Raw genomic sequence first — 5,604 nt, forward strand, 5'->3', positions numbered from 1 at the left:
GCCTCCCGCATTGCTATTAGCGACAACCCGCCCGGCAGCCGGCCCGGGCGCGGATCCGGGCGTCGTGACGTCATCCACGCCCTCCCGGGCGCCGGCAGTGGCCGTGCGTCACCCCGGCGGGGGCGGGGCTGCGAGGGGCACGGCTTGGAGCCCGGCCGCCCGGGCTGCAGGAGCCCGGGAACCAGGATAACTAGGACGGCGGCCGCGGCGACGGGGGTTCGGGGTGGACGTGCCCGGTATTTTGCATGCGGGTTCCGGGGCCGGTAGAGGCGCGCCGACCGGAGAGGACAGTGCGGCGGCCCTGGAACCTGGATACCGCGCGAGGCAAGCTGCGCGCGGGCGGGCGGGCGATGGCGCAGGCGGGTTGCGGGGCCGGCGCTGGTGGCGGGGCCCGGTGCATGGCGGTCTGTCGGCGGAGTCGCCCTCGGGGGCTGTCAGGTTGGTGGCTCTGGGAAGAGAGGGTCCACCGTGCCCAGGTGGGAGGCCGGGCGGGCGCAGGGCCCCGGAAGGTCCCGAGCCCGTCGTGCCCACCTTCCTCCTGCCCCAGCCCGGCGGCCAGGCGGCTGGACGGCGGCCTGACCCTTCCCCACCAGGGTCCCGGCCCCCGCCCCCGGCCCTCCCCTCCATTCCGCCTGCTGCTCCTCCCCCAGGACTCCCAAACCCCACCCGTGGCGGCGCCCGCCTCCACCTCCGTGGCCCCACACCCCACCAACTGACCCTAAGACCTTCCCAGGGAACCCTCAATTCTTCGTCATTGACTCCGACAACCTAGGAACTTCCCCAGCTCTGCGCAGGGACCCCCCAACTCAGTGACTCCCTCAGTTTCACACAGTCACTCCGGACCCGAGATCCCCACGCCCCTCCTTGATGACCGCAAACCTCAGTGACCCCGCTGGTCCCGTAACCCCGCCCTTTCTACCGTGTTCTCCCGCAAACTTGGTGACTCTCAAGCCTCCTTCCGTAGGTTCCCACCCAGTCATCTGCAAACCCTCAATGCCTGATCAGCCGTTCTTTGCCCTGTTACCTCATGGTCTTCATTCCATGTCCCCCCTTCATCCTAAAGTCACCCCCACTGACAATCCTCGCTGCACCCAGCCCGCCAGTGTCAATCGGCACGTGATTTAAAAATGCCCTAGCACCATGCTGGTGCCAGGAAGATATGGAGATAAATACGAAGTAGTAATGGTTGGAGGCGCCAAAATAATTCTGGTTGAGTGTGTGGGCCCTGGCTCTGCCGGGGTTGTGCTTTGGGAACCTGGGAGAAGCCCTTTCTTCACTCTGGACCTCAGCTTCTCATCTGTATTGTGATCAGGTTGGGTTAAAGGACCTGAGTTTATTTCCAGCTGTGAAAGTCTGCAATTCTCAGTCAAGATAATACTCCTTTGCAATCATTTTGTGCCCTAAGGAGTTTACTCTGGTAACCTCATCCCAGGGTCCACTTGCTTCCTGGTCCCTATTCTCTCACTCCCCTGACCCCCTACACTCTTAATAGTCCGTACCCACTTCCCTTGATCAGGCCCCATCAGTTAACATGCTTGCCAAGCAGCACAGCAGAATGCTTCAGCTCTAGGCATTGATGTGATAAGAGACCCGAGTTCTAGTGTGACTGTAGCCCTTCAGCTGTGGCACCTCAGGCATACCATTTAGCCTCTCCGAACCCTCGTCTCTACTCTTGTTAAGTGAGGATGATAGTAGTGCCTGAGATAATGTGTCCAAAGCACTGGGCACCTTGCCTGGCCCATGTTTACCCTTCAACAACCTCATGAGATGGTTGCTATTATATCCACCACCATTTCCCATTTTTGTTTGTTTTGAGTTGGTTTTAAATAAATGAAGAACCTGAAACTCAGATAGGTATCACAGCTGGGATTTGAACCCAGTCTTCAAAACCCATTTGCTCCGTTACCTCTCGAGCCCTCAAACCTATCTAGTTTTCTAGGTCACCCTCAGCCTAGAGGCTCAGTGCATGAAATTTGTGCACAGGTAGGGTCCCTAGGTCTGGCCGGCGATCAGGGCCGATCAGGTTCCCCACCTCCCTGCCTCCTTCCCTCGCTCCCTCAGTGCCCCGCCACCGCCGCTGGTCACCTGCCATGTTCCATGCTGCTCCCTGGTGGTCAGCACATGTCATAGCGAGCAATCGAACTCCAGGTCTCCTGGTCGAACTCCTGAGGGGATACTTTGCATATTAGCCAGATAGATAGATAGATAGATAGATAGATAGATAGATAGATAGATAGATAGATTCCTAAGCCCTATATCAACTCATTCCACAAAACTCAAGGTTTCTGTGACCCTTTGCCCCATGGCTTTGTGACTTCCTCAACCCATTGTTCATGACTTTTGATCCCACATGCCCTGACACCCCTGCACCTTAATACATTACTCTCTTCATTCTTTGTCCAGTTGTCATCTCACCCTAAGAGTCCTTGGAACTCCTTCTCACTTCATTATTTCACCCTAAAGTGTCTCCCACTTCATTGGCATTTTATCCCAGATCCTCTCATCCTATTAAGTTCCTTACCCACAGGAATTCATATACTCTAACGCCCTCTAGCCCTGCAGTCTTTCCTCATATGATCTCTTCCTATTTTCAGTCTCTTCTAGTGTTGTAGCTGCATCCCTCCTGCCATCCTTTACCTAAACCTTCATCTACTACTAATTAGCTCTGATGTAGTGACTGCCTTCACCCAACTTATAACCCTTTCATCTTAAGATCCTCCTTTTTACACTCTGTCCAATAAGCTGTGAGATCCTGCCTCTCAGATTCCCGGATCTCCTGGCATTTTCCTCATTTTCATCAGTGATGTCCTTTTCAAACTCGAATCATCTGTCACCTTTTCCCTCTCCCTGTGCCCCTGTTCCTTCTCACAGTATCCTCTTCGTTTCCCTTATTTTTCTCCCAACCATCCTCACCTCACCAATCTTGATAACATCGATTATAATGTAAACCTCTCTCCCATCCCAACTCTGCCTTCTTCCTTTTTCCTGTGCATCTAACTCCAGGACCACATGAACGACCCTGCCACTCAGCCCTCTCCTTCCTTCACACACAGCACTGTCCAAACCATTGGCCTCTTTGGCTTGTCCAAAGAACTACACAATTCTCTGGAAAGTTCTGATAATAGATCACCAAGCTCACAGTCCTTTAGAGAGCAAGGAAATTCTTCTGAATCAATCTAACCTTGTGTCCTTGACCCACTCCCATGACCCTATCCTGTTTATGAAACTGCTTGCTGTATATGCCCTCGGGGTAGAATGCTTTGAGTGTCAGCTTCTGCCTGCATTGAATTAGCTCCATTGTTTTCCAAGCCCTGGGAGGACTTTCCTATCCTCTCCCACCAGAAGACTGGTGAGTAGCAAAATGTAACCTTAAAGATTCACATCCAAAAGTCTGTTCTGTGGGTCACCAAATTCCCAGGCCTCCTGTAATGTACTTATTGACTCTACAGCAATAAATATAGCAGAGGGCATAACCCAGAGTTAAGGAGGGGTAAACTGCAGGGTCTACAAATTCCGTGGGTTTATTTTATTTATTTATTTACTTTTTTTTTTTTTTAAATCCTCACCCAAAGATATTTTTCCATTGATTTTTAGAGAGGGTGGAAAGGAAGGGGAAAGACAGAGAAATATGCTGTGAGAGAGACACATTGGTTGGTTGCCTCCTGCACGCGCCCTGACCAGGGCCAGGGATCAAACCTGCAGCCTAGGTATGTGCTCTTGTCCGGAATCAAACCTAGAACCTGTCAGTCCGCAGGCTGAGGCTCTATCCACTGAGCAAAACCGGATGGGGCTGTGGGTTTGTTTTTTAAATATCTTTTAAACGTTTCAGAGTGGAAGGGAGAGGGAGAGAAAGATAGAAACTTCAGTGATGGGAGAGAAACATTGATGGGCTGCCTCCTGCCCTCCCCCCCCCCCCCCCACACACACACACTGGGATGGAGACCACAACCTGGGCATAGGTGGATGTTCAACCACTTGCTCCATTACTCCTCTTGCCCTCAAACCTGCCTAGTTTACGCTGGCCGGGATTAAATTAAACAGAGTTTTTGCCTTAGGTTTATTTAATCTTTCTTAGGGCACAGTACCTCTGCTGCTTTGTATCTTTGTTATTTGTGTATTCTTCTCACCCAGCTTCCCACCCCCACTGTGATTTCTTTGAGAAGAGAGACTGGGCTTTCTTTACCTTCTGTCATCTTAATCCTGTCCCTCATATTTTCAGATAGTCAGTAAATACTGGGTTGAATGAACACATTCAGAAATTTTACATCAGTACAAACAAGTGAAAACAGAAACAGCTTACATCTACATTCACTTGTAGCTACAACAGCCCTCTCCGCAAATCCTTCTAAAGGTGACAGTGGGCAGAGTTCCTTGATTTTAACAGTCTGGAATTTAGACATCTCTTTTTTTTAAGTCATTGCTCCAGTGGGGGAATGGTATAAATGCTTGTTTTTACTGTATTCTGGTAAGATTAGCGATTAGGTTGACATACTTGCTAGAATACCGTGGTTACAAGGCCAGGGTCTGTCATATATAGACCAGTTCTTAAAAAAAACAGCTAGATGAAATATTCAGTGGGGGTTTCAGAGACAGAATAGAAGAAACCAAATTAACAAAATGTTGATAATTGTTGAAGTTGGGTAATGGGTTCATGGGGTTTATTATACTATTCTTCTGTTGTGTATGTTTGAAATCCATAATATAATCGTTTTGTGGTTTTGTGTGTGTGTGTGTGTGTGTGTGTGTGTGTTTAAAAAAAAGGGCACGCTAGATGAACAAGTGAGAGTTTAGCACAGTTTCTTGGAAAACACCTCAAAGTAACTGAGCTGTTGCTGAGTCAGTACCATTATCTAGGTTGGTAGTATTTTTAGTCCTGGCCTATCTTTGACCTCTTCTGTTTGTGAGATACCACGATGCTAAATACAAAAATTAGCACCCTGCAGAATTCTGTACCTGATGGCCTGGGAGTTGTAACATCCTGGCAACAAGCACCTGTGGCTCTGGCCCTTCCGTGAGTCCCAGCCCAGGTGTGGTTTCTGGTGGTAATAGACTGGACTGGGCTGGACCTCAGAAGAAGACAAGGCCGTGGGGGAGGCGAGGGAGAGATCAGATTCAACTAGGTTCTTCTGGTCTAAAGCCTTTCTATTACTGGAAGATTCTAAAGGTATCGATGTTCGTTCATTCACTCGTCCATTCTACAAATGTCTGGTGGATCTGCTAGAGGCCAGGTACTGTTCCCTGGGGGTACAGCACTGAATAAAACAAAGTTCCAGGACTTAAAGAGCTCACCTTTTGGGGAGTGGATGAGGGAGAGACATACAATAAACAAATAAGGGAAGTATATATTGAGAAAATTAAGCTGAGAAGGGAAATAGGGAATACCGGGAGTCAGGGTATTACATTTGAAATAGAGTAGTCAGAGAAGGTCTCACTAAAAAGCTAACGTTTGAGCAAAAACTGAATGAAGTTAAGGAATGAGCCAAGTGTACATGTGGAGGAAATGTATTCCAGTCGGTGGGCATAGCAAGTACGCCGGTCCTGAGGCAGGAGGATGCCTCGTATGTTTGAGAAAACATGAGGATGCCTGTGAGTATGGCTGTAGTC

The 5,604-nt window shown here is 49.9% G+C and overlaps 1 protein-coding gene across 4 annotated transcripts in view; it reads left to right on the plus strand.

The window, feature by feature from the left end:
* The first annotated feature begins 104 nt into the window (after window positions 1-104).
* ZNF76 (zinc finger protein 76) overlaps window positions 105-5,604 on the plus strand; it is a 37,436-nt gene continuing 31,936 nt past the window's right edge. For 2 of the 4 annotated variants that reach the window (XM_023764771.1, XM_014466584.2), the window contains exon 1: window positions 317-438. The gene's annotated coding sequence lies outside the window, so the exon portion shown is untranslated. Of the gene's footprint in view, window positions 439-5,604 lie in introns of all 4 variants that reach the window. The other 2 variants (XM_023764769.1, XM_006101239.2) reach the window with 2 other exon arrangements.

The sequence above is a fragment of the Myotis lucifugus genome, unplaced genomic scaffold (assembly GCF_000147115.1).
Source record: "Myotis lucifugus unplaced genomic scaffold, Myoluc2.0 scaffold_347, whole genome shotgun sequence".
NCBI lineage: Eukaryota > Metazoa > Chordata > Mammalia > Chiroptera > Vespertilionidae > Myotis > Myotis lucifugus.